Source organism: Trachurus japonicus, chromosome 6 (genome assembly GCF_045865225.1).
Source record: "Trachurus japonicus isolate A0001 chromosome 6, Traja_1.0".
Lineage (NCBI taxonomy): Eukaryota > Metazoa > Chordata > Actinopteri > Carangiformes > Carangidae > Trachurus > Trachurus japonicus.
Genome location: NC_140912.1, coordinates 27272971 through 27289250, shown reverse-complemented (window position 1 = coordinate 27289250; position 16280 = coordinate 27272971). Strand labels below are relative to the sequence as shown.

Here is a 16280-nt window from a genome sequence, read left to right as displayed (position 1 = left end):
TACCTATTTGTGGATTCACTTTGTCCCACATTGTGTTTGTTTGTAGCTGTAAAACTTTTCCATGCACCTCGGACAAAGCCTTTGTCACTGTATATTCTGTGTAAACTTTATTTGATTCGTTGCCAGCTGCTCCTCCGTGCACAGCAGACTGTTTTCACCCCCCACCACCCTCCCTCCCTCCCTCCCCTCCACCACTGAATAGAGTTTGGGCGCTCCACTCTTTTCTTTTGTTGTTAAACGCAGGGCCATACAGTCCAGCCCCCTTCCCCCTCGCTCTCCTTCTCTTTCTTTTTTTTTTTTTTCCACCACCACCCATCCTCCCATCTCTCACTCACTCTATTTCATCCATCCAGGGTGACGCCAGCCCCTCTCACCCCGCCCCGTTCAACTCAGTCCACTGCGTTCATTTCATTCCTGCTCCCATTCCGCGCATATTTCGCATCCTTGGAGAGACGCTGCGCATTTTACGCACTCAGCGCGCCGCGATTCTTCCATCAAAACCCAAACCCGAGCGGAGCCTGGAGTTGGCGGAGGGCTTCCCGATGCTGTGGCGACTTCGATCCGGGGAAAAGTGCGGGAATTAATCCATAAAACAGGCGTGCGAATCGAGGTAAGTTCCTAAAGGAGGAATCCCCCCCTCACTCTCTTCTCTCTCGCTCTTTCCCTTCCTCCTCCTCCTCCTCCTCCTTCTTCTCCCTTCAAGCCGGAGACCTCCGCGTCTGCTTTAAAAGCCTCCGGACGTTTCTCTCTTTTTTTAAAGAAAACCCCCCGAAGTGATCACTGAAGCTCAAATTAAAACAATTTTACGAGCGAAATCGACACACGGATCCCTCTTAAACAAGTCCAACAAGCTGAGTGTCGCTTCGCTTCGCCGTGTGGAGTGAGTGAGTGTGTATGTGTGAGTGTGAGTGTGTGTGAGAGCTCCAGAGCCGGGGGGATGTCGCTTTCACTACAGTTTTTATTTCCCTTCCTCCCGACACCACCAAAAACAAAACCAGGGTTTCTGTCCACTTGCGCACTCAGGAGGCTCAGGTTTTAGTCCAGCGAGGGCTTCACGTCCTGGATCTGAATGTTAGAAAGAAGATAGAATAAAAAATTAAAAAGAAAGCCGAAACAGGGATGAAAACAATTGCGGCTGCAGCGCTGGGAGGCAGCTTAACAAAGCTGGGAGTGAATGGGGGACTTGTTGCATCGGCGGGGTTTTCTCTTCCTCCACGGCCAGGCCCCAGTCACAGGAGCAGGCCACGGGCTGATGACACACACGGTGCTGCTGCTGCTGGTTGTTGTGGTGTTTACTCACCCACTGCACGGGTTTAGCTGATTATAATAAGCTCAATAAGGACGCGATCATACCGGCTGCAGCTGCTGATTTGTCAATGTGGAAAAAATATACATCCAGTCATTTTTTTTAGAAGCAGTTTAATGTGAGAAATCAGATTATAAATCAATGCAAAATCCCACATCCTACACGTTTTTAAGTTAGTGGTGACTTATTTGTTTATTTATTATATATTATCACTATTATTATTAGTATAATGTGCCACATATGGGCTCATCATCATCATTATCATATTGCTTCTTAGCGTGCATTTCCTTTTCCTTTTATATATTGATTAAAGGGCAGCTCTTGTCCTTTCATAACAAGAGATATGAGGCAATGCAGGACTCAAAAAAAAAAAAAAACAACCCACAATGTAATTAGTGGAGAAAATTACAGCCTTTAGGAATAAACGTAGCTAGTAGCCTAGATCCATCTGTCAGATGATGATGATGATGGGGAGGGAGGGGTGTGTTAGAGATGCACTGAGCAGTCCTCTTTTTGATGTGGCTTAATTAAATAGTTAAATGGAGATAAATGTTTTGCTAATGAGATGCTGCTCTCCCAGGGAAGTAATTACAATCTCAGGGAGTTTAAGACTTTAAAAAACCCCAAAACAAAACAACTAACTGTTGTTTTATGATGTTTTTGATTATCGTCTCAGTTGCTCTGTTTTTGTGAATAGAAACAGAGTCTTTGTCACTCAGGTGCCTTGTTGTGTTTTGTCTTGTAGCTTAAATTTTCAGGCTTTTATATTTACTGTATATATGTGAGAAATGACTGAAATGATTCATGATGATCAGAGTCGTTGCTTTGCCACAGTAGCAGTGAAATCAATCACAATGCGATTTAACTGTCTTTTATAATAACAGGAAAAAATGTCACATTGATTTTTCTTTTTTCTTTCTTTTGAACGTGTCTGAAGTGTTTCATTATATGTCTGACTTAAGAAAGGTGCTTGTATGAAGGAGTTTTTGGTTTGTGTGTGTCAGCTACACACACACGTTGTCATTTTCATTTTTGTAGATTTAAAGAAGTGACACAATCGAGTTTTTAATGTTAAAAAGGTTTTGAGATGGTTTCACTTCAGTCGTGATTTGGGAGCAAATCGCTTCTTTTTTTCTTTTTTTTGTTTTGTTTTGTTATTCTCACTCTCTGCTCCAGTGTCGGATAAATCAGGCAAGTCCTTAAAAGTGTATAGCACTGTGTGTCTGTGTGTGTGTGTCTGTGTGTGTGTGTGTGTCATTGTCTTTGCTGTGTCTCGGCCGGTGAGCGTACAAAGCTTTGTCAGTCACTCTGGGCAAACAGCCCCCCATCGTCCCCTCTCCCACCCCCAGAGTCTCTGCCTCTCCAGTCCGTTGACATCTGTTTTGAGTGTTTCATGCACCTGTAGAGACTGGGGAAGTGTGTGTGTGTGTGTGTGTGTGTGTGTGTGTGTGTGTGTGTGTGTGTGTGTCAGAGAGAGAGAGAGGGGAGAGAGAGGAGGAGATGAAGGGAGGTGCAGAATGCAAATCCAGGCGTTTGTTCTGGCCTAAGCAACGCAGACTGACTGACTAACGACCATTTGGTTGGTGTGTGTGTGTGTGTGTGTGTGTGTGTGTCTTTGCCTCTTGCTGTCCAGGCCAGGCAGGCCCATTGTTGCGGCAGCAACAGGCGTCGGTGGATGAGGACGCACCATATGGCCTCTGTGTGCTTTAGTCACAACCGCTGTGTATGTGCACAAGTGTGTGTGTGTTAGTGTGTGTGTGTGTTTTTGTGTGTGTGTGTGTGTGTTCATGTACTTCACCAATGCTGCTACAATATGGTGGAGTTTGGAGCGACCGCCTTCCTCCTTGTTGTTTCATCTGTCGTCTCATTTCTAGACAGGAGGGAAAAATCCGGCACACAGATTTTTAAGGGAGTGGATTAGCAGGAGTCTAATCTTCTTCTTCCCGGCATGAAATGATGTCTTGTGACGTCCAGATGTGGTTTCTCTCTCTCTCTCTCTCTCTCTTTCTATTTTTTATTTTAATCTTTATTAAAAAATATTGTTTTTTTTGTTTGTTTTTGTATTTTTTTTAAAGGAAGCTAAATGTGCTGAGAGTGGTAGAGAGAGGAAACATCGGCTCAGAGTTTGGATGAATCAACAGGTGATACAGTGAGTCCTGGAAATGAAGGGATGCTTCAGGCTGCGTGTGTGTGTGTGTGTCTCTCTGTGTGTGTGTTCTCACTGATATCACAGAATAATCTATTTTAAAACACACTTCCCTTTTTTTTCTCCCCATTTTTAGATTTTTAAACCGGCTCCTACAGCGTCTCTGCAGTCCGGGTTTGATTCCTTGTGTTTTGTTTTTTTGTTTTTTTTTACACATTCAAGCTTGTGCAGTTTGTTAAGATTTTGTTGCTCACAAACACACACACACACACACACACATACACGTGTTGATTTCTCCCCCTGCGTCGGGGGCCGTAGCCGAGGGGCAGGAGGAGAAATCAGCATTAATGTGATTGTTGTTATTTTCTGTTTTAAATGTGTAAAAAGAAGAAAAGGAGCTCGTTGTGTGTAATGAAATTTTAGGAGGCAGAGCCGGTTTATTAGAGCAACAATGCTGAGTGTGTGTGTGTGTGTGTGAGGGGTGAGTAGGTGGGTGGGTGGGTTTGGGAGGGCAGGGGGGCATTAGGGAGGGGTGGAGGAGGAGGAGGAGGAGGAGGGAGGTGAGGTGGGGTGGGGTGGGGTAGGCTTTGTTTAGGTGATGGGGGAACAATAGGCATCCTCTTGGGTGGGGTGGGGTAGAGTGGTGGTGGTTGGGAGGAGGAGGGGGGGGGGGTAGTTGTTGTGCAGGGGAGCTGAGGGGGGGGGGGGCAGTTCTGTGGCTGCAGGAGGCCAGTGGAGCCTGTGCTGGCTTGTCTCCGTCCGTCTGTCTCCCTCTCTCCCTCTCTTGTGTCCACACTAATGCAGCTCGGTCCCTGAACGCACCGTCCTCATATGTGAGCAGAGATCACATGACTCACTCTGTGTGTGTGTGTGTGTGTGTGTGTGTGTGTGTCACAGTGTGTGTGTGTGACTCATTATCATACAGGTGATTCTGCAACATGTCGTGTAAAGCAGCAGTGATGCATCCTGATGTGTGAGTGTGTGAAGAGAAAGAGACACGGCTGTAAGAAAAGACTAGATCAATATAATCTGCTAACCATGATAAATGACATGTTGCTTTTTCCTATAGAGACGTGGTGTCAGTTTAAATAGAGCGTGGACGTAGTGGTGGTGGAGGTGAGACTGTGTGTGTGTGTGTGTGTGTGTGTATGTGCATGTGTGTGTATGAGGACATTCAAATGTTAAAGAGCCGTAAACTGTCAGTTTCAGTTTCTCTTAAAGTAAGAAACTCCCTCAGCACCACAATGAAACAAACAAGCTGCGATGACACATCCAGGACAGTGTCACTGTCTAATGTTCATTTTAAAGGGATGATGTCATGTAACGTGTGTCAGAGCCTGATCAATGTATCGGCCTGGTCAGAGTATCAGCTGATATTAGTCGTTATTGGTGAGTCAGCCGATACACGAGACTGAAACAAAGCACAGAAATACACAAGTTATGTATTGAAACTGTGTTAAAACTCCATAAATTGTAGTTGTCAAGCCCTCACTGTGTATCCAGTTTGCAGTAAAGAAATAAACAAAAGTAAAGGAACCGTAAGAAATTAAAATTCTGAAAATACTTCATCTCATTTCATCCAACGTCCTGTCTCTTTCAGGCCGTAATGTGAATAGTTAATGGAACAACACTGGACCGGAGATGAACTCTTTAGAAACACTGATGTGTTTGCCAGATCCGCGACCTCTTACAAACATGGCCGCCATTTTTTCTCTTTCCTTAAAATCAGTCTTAGATCTTTTCTTTTTCTTTTTCTTTTTCTTCTGTTTCTCTGCCAGAACGAATGAAAGAGATTAAAACACCTGTGGAGTTTCTGTTACTCTACACAAATCACAATTGTTTAGTGTTTTTTTGTTGTGTTAAATTCAGTTTTTTTCAAACATGGAGATAAAAAGCCACTTTTTCTAGGAGAGAAAAACAAACAAATGAAAACAATATAAAGCATTAACGGTTTCCGCACTTTTCTCTGATAAGCTACAGTTGTTATGTTTTTTTTGTTTTTTTCAATTCCACGTTTCCCCAGATTTTTGGTGAGTGAATAGTGAAATACTTTTTCTTATATAGCACAGAGAAGCTAAATGAAGGCCTCAGCTATACTCTACCTAACCTGCAGTATTATCTTTCTTTTTACATTTCTATATGGTCCAATTGGAGAAATATTGATGCCCCTGTCAAATTTATTAATCTACTCTTGTATGGGGTAACACCAACTTTAGCCAACCGTCGTATACACGAGTTGTTTTTGGCACAATGTACACACAACATGACCATGGCCCTCATTTATGCTGAACTAAAAGCTTAAACAGCTGGGTTACATAAAAATTCAGCCAATTCACACTAAAAGCATATTTTGCACTTGGCCGGTCATGTTTATTCTGGATGTAGAGTTAGACATTTTAACATGGAAGTCTATGGGAATTGACTCACTTTTGGAGCCACGCCCTAGTGGTCATTTGAGGAACTGCAGTTGTTGAGCTAACGTCGTCCACGTTGGCTTACTTTTTTTTTAGCCCCTGAAGTTGCCGCTTGGTAGGCTACTAACGGATGTGGACACGAGCTCGACCCTCCATGGGAAGTGTGTGAATCGACCTTATGTTTCCTGATCTCAGCAGGAAGGGAGCGGGGAGTCTAGGTTTCAACTACTTCCTGCTTACGCTCCTGGTCGGAGAGGAATCGGCATTATAAACACTGTGCTGAGCAGGACAACAGCTGACTCCGCTCTATGATTATTACTGTGGAAAAATGTTTTATTAGTCACTAACCTCAGTTTTTGCCTGACCTGGTGATGATTCATTGTGTGCTGTGTAGTTCTCTGATAACCTTTCTGAGCTCGAACTCAAAAACTAAAAAAAAAAGCAAATGATCATGTAGGCCAAGTTACAAAATCATTTTTAACGATTGAACAGCTTGTACTTTTCCTACAGCTGGTAATCGTTGACACTGCCCTTTTTGTCTTTTTTAGATGCTATTTGTAACTGTGACTGATAGGATACCAAAAAATAACACAAAAATAATCCGGTCTACAATTAGTTGGTGAGACAATTTAACATTTAAAACACAAAATAACACATCTTATTTGTTAGCAGATAAACAACACCCCAACTAAATTCATTATACCAATAGTTGCCCTAATACTGTACAGTCTTATTTAGCAAATTAGCTAACGAGCTAACATTAATCAACATTAAATCAAATCAAATCAAAGTTTATTTATATAGCATTTTACAGCATCTAAATGATGATAAAGTGCTTTAGGCTACATACAGGGGTGCAAACTTGTCACCTTTCGGCGAAATTCGCCGTTTTGGATCCCAAATTGGTCATTTGTGTGATTCGTGTAAATCCGCAATAAAAAAAAAATTGAGAGGGGGGGGGGGGGTCCGGCGAGGCGAGGCAAGCCCAGCCGAGCCGAGCCAATGCACCTGTCTCTTTAAGGCGCATGCACCTTCTCTGGATGACAACGAGTGGTGGCAGCGCTCCTCTTCTGTCCGGCAATACACACCTGAAGCTTCACTTTTAATACAGACTAACTAACGCGACTTTTTGAGCATGGCGAGTGAAAGAGTCGGAGCTAGAAGATGCGCCAGCAGCGTTGTGTAGGTGCTGTATGGGACCGCGTGTGTGTGATGATCGCTTCCAATTAGCGATTAGCGCGTTTAGCTTTTATTAGCGCTGCAGCGCGACCTCAGCAGCAGTAGGAGGAGGAGGAGGTTGCCTGACTGTGGCAGGACTCCTCTGCCTCTGTTTCACTTTATGTTGCTGGTAAATAATGTGGTTGTAAAAGTAGGCTAGTAGGCTAAAGTTAAATTATTTAGTATGCACTAATTAAAGGGGCAGAGCTTTAAGAGATATTTTAGCTTTTATATTTTATAAGATATATTTTTTGTAAGAACCACAATTAATAAATATAGGTTATATATTTCAGTGAATATCTAATTGTTCTTAGCATTTGTTAGATAACTTTATTTGCCCAATAAATTAAAACATGTTGGAACTATCGATGTCTCCTCTCTTGCCACCAGAATCTCATCTACTTTTAACCTCAGACTGTCACAATGATGTATCAGATGTCAGACTGCCTCATTCTTTAAGTTTTAACCTGAATATAGAGACATGATTGATTTTCCCAACGATCAAAGTATACGAAACCGAACCGAAAACCATGACCACAAAACCGTGAACCGAACCGTTTGCTTGAACATCTTTTAATATTGCCGCTTAATATGTTTTATGTACTAGTCTATGGCATTTTTAAGCTTCATGTGTGTTATTGGACAGAAAGAGCAGCGCTACCTCGGAGCATAGCCTACGTACAGAAAACACATTACATCAATAAATAAATGTTTCACAATGAACCAATCAGTCTGTATTAAATTTTATTTAGTTTGAAGGCAAGGTTTGCAAGGTTCATCTGATGGACATCGAGGGACAGATTCTCCAAGTTTTGCACAGCTTTTGCTCATGCTAAACCTGCATAGGCTGAAGACCCCCTTCACATGTTTCAAAACCAAACACAGAGAGACAGGTTGTGCAGGTTTAACAGGAGCAAAAGCTGTGCAAACCTGAGTAAATCTGGACCCTAGTCTCATGCTAAAATTGACTGTAAATTCACCTTTAAAGTTGGTTTTTAAAAACATTTCCCCGGGGGAGCATGCCCCCGGACCCCCCTAGGGGGTCGGTATCTTGTCACCTTTTTTACCCCTGATGAGTTTGCACCCCTGTACATAAAAGAAGAATTAAAACTTACACACAGCAAGAATTAGCTAGACAAAGCCTAACTCTAATGTCATGTTCTTGTTTCTTTTTTATTTGTGCTAACTGCTAATAGGCCTACATTTTAATGTTCATTACTAGCATCTAAGTTAAACTTGCCAATAATAAAGTATCAATGTCTGTTGTTTTGTGCTACAACCTTATTTTGCCTTCTGGCTAATAAAGCCTATAGCTAACGTAAACAAACATTAGCTCGTCTTCTTAGTGCCAGAAAATTGATTTGACTTATTTACTTGTATCATTAGGTTTACATATTAACACTTATCACTAGCTCACAATATTGAATAGCTTAAGATCACTTAGCCTAGATAGATAGATAGATAGATAGATAGATAGATAGATAGATAGATAGATAGATAGATAGATAGATAGATAGATAGATAGATTTAAACAATAAATAAGTAAAACATGAATTAATAAAAACAACAGATAAAAATGGTCAATGAATAAAGGAGAATAAAATTAAAATAGGTTAGGGAGGATGTTTGTTGAGTTGGATTGAGATGCTAGTTTACTGAGCTAAAAGGCAACAGGTTTGTTGCTATGGAGTTGGCTACATCCCATGTTAACCTCTTGTGTTTGCTAATAAGTTGGTAGTGAAACCAGCTAATGCTTCATAGCCTGCTCGTCTTCTGTAATAGTAAACTCTATCAGTGATTATGTGATTTGAATTGAGGGGATATAGCTATGTCCAACATTCATTGAGGTTCATTGACGTTCAGTTTCACCTTGGAGTAACTCGGTGTCGGTGATCTTATAGTAGCTACGAGTGCTTTTGCTTCTTGGCTTGTTAGACTTTATTGTAGGTTGTCACTGTGTTCTCGGATCTCAGCACTTTTGTTGTCAGTGCTCTGTTATCAGCCAAACCACAGAAATAGGACCCAAGTGGTAATAAAACGGAAATATCCTTTAATCCTCCATTCTGGTGGATTTTTTCCCCCCCCTGCTGTCGTAGGACTACACACTTTCAACTGTAAATCTTTGGATAACTACACAAAACACTGACTGTTTTATCCCACTTTTTGTTTTCTGTCTCAGAGTCAATCCCAACTGTGCTTTGTCCCAGTCTGTGATATAAAGCCGAGTTATGTCAGAGGCCTACGTTTTTTTTTTGTTTTGTTTTTTGGCAGAGGAACAGGAAATAATCAGACTGTTCTGTGGTTAAATCCAGATCCATCCCTTAAGAAGCAGCACGTTTTTTAGAGGATGCACGGCTGCTGTAACCTCTCTGTCTCCGTTAACCTGCATCTGTCTAAATAAAACAGTACCCAAGTTCTAATGGACCGCAGATGGTAAAACACAGTTCAGGGGCTAATTCATTTTCTCAGAGCCTGTACAGAGTGTAACTGTAGTAGTAGAGAGAGAGAGAGGCTGTTCAGCGTTATACAGCGAATAGAGCAGAATATCTTTATTGGCATTGTCAACTCGAGTAGCTACAAGAAATTGGGTGCAAACCTCACTGCTGCAAGGAAACATGAAAGTAAGGGCACATATGTAGGTATGTGTGTGTGTTTGTAAAAAAAAAAATTAAAAAAATAGTATAAAAGAGCTATAAAAGGAAAATGAGACATCCCACATTCAGCCGGTGGGTTATTATTGCATTATATAGTGATATTGAACATTTTTCTGTGTGGAATAGGACTCTCTCTCTCACACACACACACACACACGCACACACACACTCGTACATAATGCACATGTGGTTTATGTTTCCGCACAATGATCCTGAGTTCACACTTATTAAATGGTGTTGGTATTGCTGTAACCTCCCCAGGCCTCTCTTTCCACTGGTGTGCGTGCATGTGTGTGTGTGTGTGTCTGTGTGTGTATATGTATGTGCATGCGTGTGTGTGTGTGTGTCTCTGTGTGTGTATATGTATATGCATGTGCATGTGTGTGTGTGTGTGTGACAGTGTACTTGTGACAGTAAACCCTCCCAGGAAGAGGCCAGATAATGGCTCGGTCTGACTCTGCAAAAAAAAAAAAAAAAGAAAAACTAGTGGAAGTGGAATAAGAGATAGAGAGAGAGAGAGGGATGTGGAGCAGGGAGAAGAGCTGCTATAGCTAAACCTTTTACCGTCACATTTCCAGGAGGAAATAAGCACTTCAGTGTATCAGTGTGCAATCTGTGACCAATTACTGTGTGTGTGCATAAATGGTAATGCCTCTGTGAGAAGAGATGGTGAAATAATGAGGAGTGCACACTGTGAATCACAGCCTCTTCACCACTCATAAAGCAAATCTCTCCCTCACTTTCTCTGTCTTTCTCAAGTACGTATTAGCGCGGAGAAAGAGTAAAAGACGCTTTTGCTGGTTTTCTTTTCACTGATGCTGCTTTTTTTCACGAGGCGCCATGAATATCTGCCTTTGTTTTTTTTTTTGAAGAACATGAAATCGGGTCAGAACTAATCAAACCAACTCGAGACTTTCATAAAGGTGATTATTTGTTGTTTCTTTCTTCCCCACCATTGAATTATGCAAGATGAACTAATCAGTAATGGATTAATTGAAATCGTGATCATCAGATCCAGAAAGAGTGAATGCAGCGAGGAGACGTGCGTCAGAGCCGAGACAAAAACCACAAGTAGTAATGGAGTACGACAGGACAAAGACGGCATTGGAAACGGGAGATCCACTCAGTCTGCACGGGAAGTTTTTGTGCCGTCCGACTCGAGTGATCGTATCGATATAATCCATGTGAGGCTGCAGAGGCCAGTTACAAAATAAACTCGACACTAGTGAGCAGAAACTACTTCTGATTCAGTTTCAACAAACATCGTCTCCAGTTCGTCTGTAAAAATGAAAAGTGAAGCTTGTTTTTCTCCCCAACCGTCCGTGTGGTCGTGGATTGTTTAAAGTGTCACAGTTCAGGTAATGATTCGGTAAAAACACAATAATGACTTTGGAGTTTTTGTCACGTGGTTGTGAAGTCGTGTTACTTAGAAAAACTCAAACACACAACTCGTGTGTGAAGAGACAGAGGTGGTCGAGTTATCGTATCCTCGTACGACCTCGTGTCTGATCGACCCAGTGAAGAGAGTTTGGATCCAGATGAGGACAAACGAAGTTTCACAAAGTTTTGTGGAGTCGGCTCCCATAGCAACATATTGAATGGATAGATGGATGGATAGACGGATCTATGGATGGATGGATGGACGAATGGATGGATAAATAGATGTATGAATGGATAGATAGATGTATGGATGGATGGATGGATGGGTAGATGGATGGATGGCTGCTCATCTGAGGTTTTTTTTATTCATTTATTGATGTGTTTAACAGTGTTTGGTGTTAATGAGAATTAAATATGAGTGAAAAACCTGGAAGTGATGATTTTTAAGATCAGATTGAATCCAGTTCTTCTACGGCTACGAAACTGGGTCTAATTATTATTATTATTAAGAATAACAATGATAATATACAATCTGACCAAAAGATCACATGACTATCTTTTCACAACAGTAATTGTGCGTCAGGTTTCCTGTCACTTCACCTTTTTAAAAAATGGCAAATTTCTGAGTCGTTTTTCTGCTTTTATCCTGAAAGTTTGTGTCTTTTTTCCACCTCTTTGACACTTGCGCTGTTTGATGTTTGTACACAATGCTGTTTTGAGTGTTTCTATATTTCTGATGTAGTATTTTAATTATGATGATGGATGTGAAAGATGATGGTTGTTGTCTTCATTTTTAGGGATTTAGAAACAATAGAAACAATAATATTAACATAGATGAATTAGATTTGTTTATTTGAAATTGTGAAGAACACTAAACTTTAACTTGTCGGCTTATAACATATATACATTGAAATAGTGTTTCTGCACTATAATATCTACAGTAATAAGCTGATCTGGATCAATACATACGGAGTTAACCAAACTCTACTGGTCACATGACTGAATGTTTTAAAAGCAGTCGTCCATCACTGTATGTGCAGCACTTGAGAGCTCTCCTACTATATTATTAATCTCATTCATCACTATACAGTTCAGTTTTGAAGCTCACAAAAACATCACATGTAAAAGCATTTAATGTCCCCAAAACACAGTTAGTTTGAAGTGAGGACTTCAGGGACAGACAGCAGATCAGCTCTTAAATACACCGACTGTTTGAATAACATGAGGCGTACTTGAATGGTTTTACCTTGCAAGAAGTGATGTGTGTCCGTGGCGGCGGCGGCGGCTGTTAAAGAGGTGATGATAAATGAAGCACCCCTGAATCTGCTCACATATTGAATACTCATGAGTAAAAGATGAGCTCAGATGAGTCTTATGGTCCTTGATGGAAAAATAATAATAATAAAAAAGGGGGAAAAAAAGTCTTCAGATGGAGAATAAATCTGTTTGTGTCGTAAAGAACCATAAAGTGGAACAATGTTTACTTTGTGGATTATCAGAAAATCCTCTTGTATAAAAACCTGCATGTGTGTGTGTGTGTGTGTGTGTGTGTGTGTGTTGGAAATGGATAAAACAGATGCCGTTGAATGGTCCAACAGAAGAGAGAGTGACTGGGCTGAGATAACAGTCAACTTGTCCACCAGCAGGACCCCCCGCTGTCACACACACACACACACACACACACACACACACATAAGAGTCCAGGTCGCCTCCCTCTTTCCCTTCCTCCCTTCCCCCGTTAAGTAACGTTTACATTTCATGGAGCCCTGTGTGTTGCATGCATGTAACACAAACAACAAACATGCATGTAGTTGGCGTGTGCGGCGGCGGCGGCGGCGAGGAGCTGCAGGAGGGAGGACGAGCAGCGAGCGGCTCAGAGGGAGAGAGAGCGTCAGAGTCCAAGGCAGCTGCAGGATTGTGGCCGTCTGCCCTGTGTGTTTTCTCCTGAGGGCTGGCACTGACACCATGAAGCCTGCTGTCCTGGCTGGAGTGGCCCGGGCGCCGTGTGTGCGTGTGCGTGTGTGTGTGTGCACTGATGGTGCAGAGGAGTCACCCAGTAGTTGTATAGTCAGTTGATTGTTGTGCGACTAATGTATCTCTCCAGTGTCCATCTGCTGCTGGGCCCCTCGCTCACTTCTACCTCACTGTACTGACCGAGGCCCCATGCAGGAAATAGTCCGACCCATTTACATCTTGCATTTAACATTATTGTGTTTTTAGTTTGTAGTTTTTTGATATACGTTGCAACTGTTCAAAAATATTTACTTTTAAAGAGGCCCCGAGGAGTTTGCGTTTGGTCTCACATAATAAGAGTCTCATATTAATGTGGATGAATCTACGTTACCCACTTGTTAATGGGTCCATTTTCCTTAAATATATCGTTTTGTCTTTATAGTTATTTTGTTATTATTACTTAGTGGTCGACTCCCCCAGTATTTCCTGGTTTCCTGGTTTCCCGGACGGTCATGGGAATAACTAGCCTCGTAAACCAGCCTCTCGCGGAAGTGCATTTCATTTCATTCCGTGGGAGAGTCTGGCCTCATCCCCATTCTAAGCGTTTGGACTGAAACCCTCAGAAGGCCGAGCCAATCAGCGTCGTCGCTGTGATTGACACAGCACGTTGGCCAATCAGGGACCAACTGGTGCAAAGCCCCGTCACTACACCAACTTGCTGATTGGCTGAATGGGGTTGTCTGTCAACGCTACTACCAAAGATATTAAACCGCTAAATTGCTACTACTCCCGCCCAGCTCCCACCCACCCCAAACGCTTACAGGGGGGATGAGGCCAGACTCTCCCGAGAAATGAAATGAAATGCATTTCCGCGAGAGGCTGGTTTACGAGGCTAAGGAATAACGCCGCCGAATCGCTAGTTTGCATCGTTTATGGCCGGAACTACGACGGTATCTGATCGTCTTCTAACCTCCAACTTTCGTTCTTGATTAATGAAAACATTCTTGGCAAATGTTTTCGCTTTCGTCCGTCTTGTGCCGGTCCAATAATTTCACCGTGCACGCAGAGGCTCATGGGAAATGTAGTGTGAAAACACTTTGCTTTCCAAAACTCCTCTTTGTCACTTTAATGAGGACGCGATGAGGAAACAGCGATGGAAGTTTGACGTTTCTGTTTGTTTCATCTGGCTGTTTTTACAAAGATGAATGGTAATTTGCGATCAGGCGATTGTGTCATAATAATTGTGACAAGTCTAGTCGCCGGTCTATTGAATATAGAGATGAACAGGACTTCAGAAACCAGAGTCCATCTGTGGCAAATTGAATTACTAATTGGAAAGACAGTGAATCTGTGGATCAGATCTAAGGTTTTAAAACTCCTGAAGCTCCGACTGCTTCCGGCAAAACAACGACCTGGATAAATATAAAGTTTGGAGTGTGAAGTTTGGTTGAGCGGTGAGAGAACCTGCCTGAGGGACGACACGACCATCTCATGCAGCGCTCTCCGCCATCTATCAGGCCTTTATGATGGAGCGGCTTGAACAGAAGCCACTTTGACTAAAAGGCATATGACAGGCTGCTGTTTGCCAAATGATATTTAGAGGACTCTGAGAGCATGAGGACGGGAAAAAAATCTGATGAGACAAAAATTGAATTCCTCGAGCAAAGAAGAAATCCAAACAGGACGTCTGGAAAACATCATCCATCCTGCACGGTGAAGGACGGCGGTGGTGGCGGCTGCTTTTTATGTCCTGAAGGTTGGAGGACGAATGAATGTAGGAGAGACACGGTCGAGACAAGACTGACTGACTGAAACCTCTGGGAACATCTGTGCAGAGATCTGGAGATTGACAGGCAGAATTTGGACATTCATCCATTCATAATCAAACCTACAAATCACTTAAGTGTACAAAACAAAATCAAAGGGATCAGAAAACGTCCTGAAGACAATGTAGTTGTTCTGGTACGGGGACGGTTTTGGGTTATTTCCTCCTCCGGGGTCGTGTGAGGTCGTTACGAATGAATGGACGGGACATTCCCAGAGCTGTGTGTGAATCTGCCACTGAGACAAACCAATATCTGTTTTGATCTTTACAGCACTTTGCTTTGGCACTACATCTCTGTCGACCGCTGGACGACACCATATCCCTACGCACCGGTAGTGCACCGGTGGAGCTCAGTGTGTTACGCTGCGAATTCATTATAGTCTCAAGGTGAAATCGTGGCAGTGACATTTCAGTCTGATTAATAATCAGCTCTTAGTACCAGTTAGAGTTGGTTCAGTATGAGGACTACATCATCTTAAAGGGATAGTACATTTTGGCAACTTCTCCTATCACCATAATTCCTATAGTCATAGCAGTAGGTTCATACCTTTAATTATCGGTGCTATTTCGAGCTATTTTTACAATGGAGGTGAACGGTACAGGTCCCCTGTCCCTCATCAAACTCATCAAATACACAATCCAACAACTCCAAAACGCTCTGGTGGACAAGTTGTGACCTGTACATTCACCACGCTATGACATAATCATGTATAATTATGTAACATTACGATACATGATGATACACTCTGAACTACTTATCTCTCCGCCCAGCAGCCGTGTCTGGAATGTAGTTCCAGCTACATTTGCCTCTAAAACAACTCTGTCTCGTAACGTTACATGATTATCTCATAGCGTGGTGAATGTGCAGGTCACAACTTGTCCACCAGAGCGTTTTGGAGTTGTTGGATTGTGTATTTGATGAGTTTGATGAGGGACAGGGGACCTGTACCGTTCACCTCCATTGTGTTCACTGAGCAGCTCATGTCTCTGCCCCGCTGATCTCAAAACAACATGCACCGATAATTAAAGGTACTATCCCTTTAAAGCTCCTCCTTTCCTCTTATGGCTTTATTCAGCTCAGTGTTTTGGACGGTGGCCCAGAGGGCTCAATGCATTGAGTCCTAAAGTGTTTCCTAGAAAACAAAAGTGTATCTGTGACGGTGATGTTGGTGGTTTCCTGGGTTTGAATCCTTTTGCATCACATCATTATATTGATAAAGATGTTTCTTTTTTTTTAAGCTTTTGCAGCATGATTGTGTTTTTTCTTTAGTAAAAGATCTAGTGCATTGACCTCTTGGGCCACCGTAGTTTTGACTTTCCACCGAACACCTCCACTCTTCCCTCTTTGAAACTTTGCTTTGCTGTCTCAGCTCCTCCCGAAACC

At 42.4% G+C, this 16280-nt stretch overlaps 1 protein-coding gene across 1 annotated transcript in view; it reads left to right on the top strand.

Moving 5' to 3' along the window:
- The first annotated feature begins 341 nt into the window (after positions 1-341).
- Positions 342-16280, top strand: part of tead1a (TEA domain family member 1a) — a 50429-nt gene continuing 34490 nt past the window's right edge. Inside the window, exon 1 of the mRNA XM_085780079.1 lies at positions 342-610. The gene's annotated coding sequence lies outside the window, so the exon portion shown is untranslated. The remainder of the gene's footprint in view (positions 611-16280) is intronic.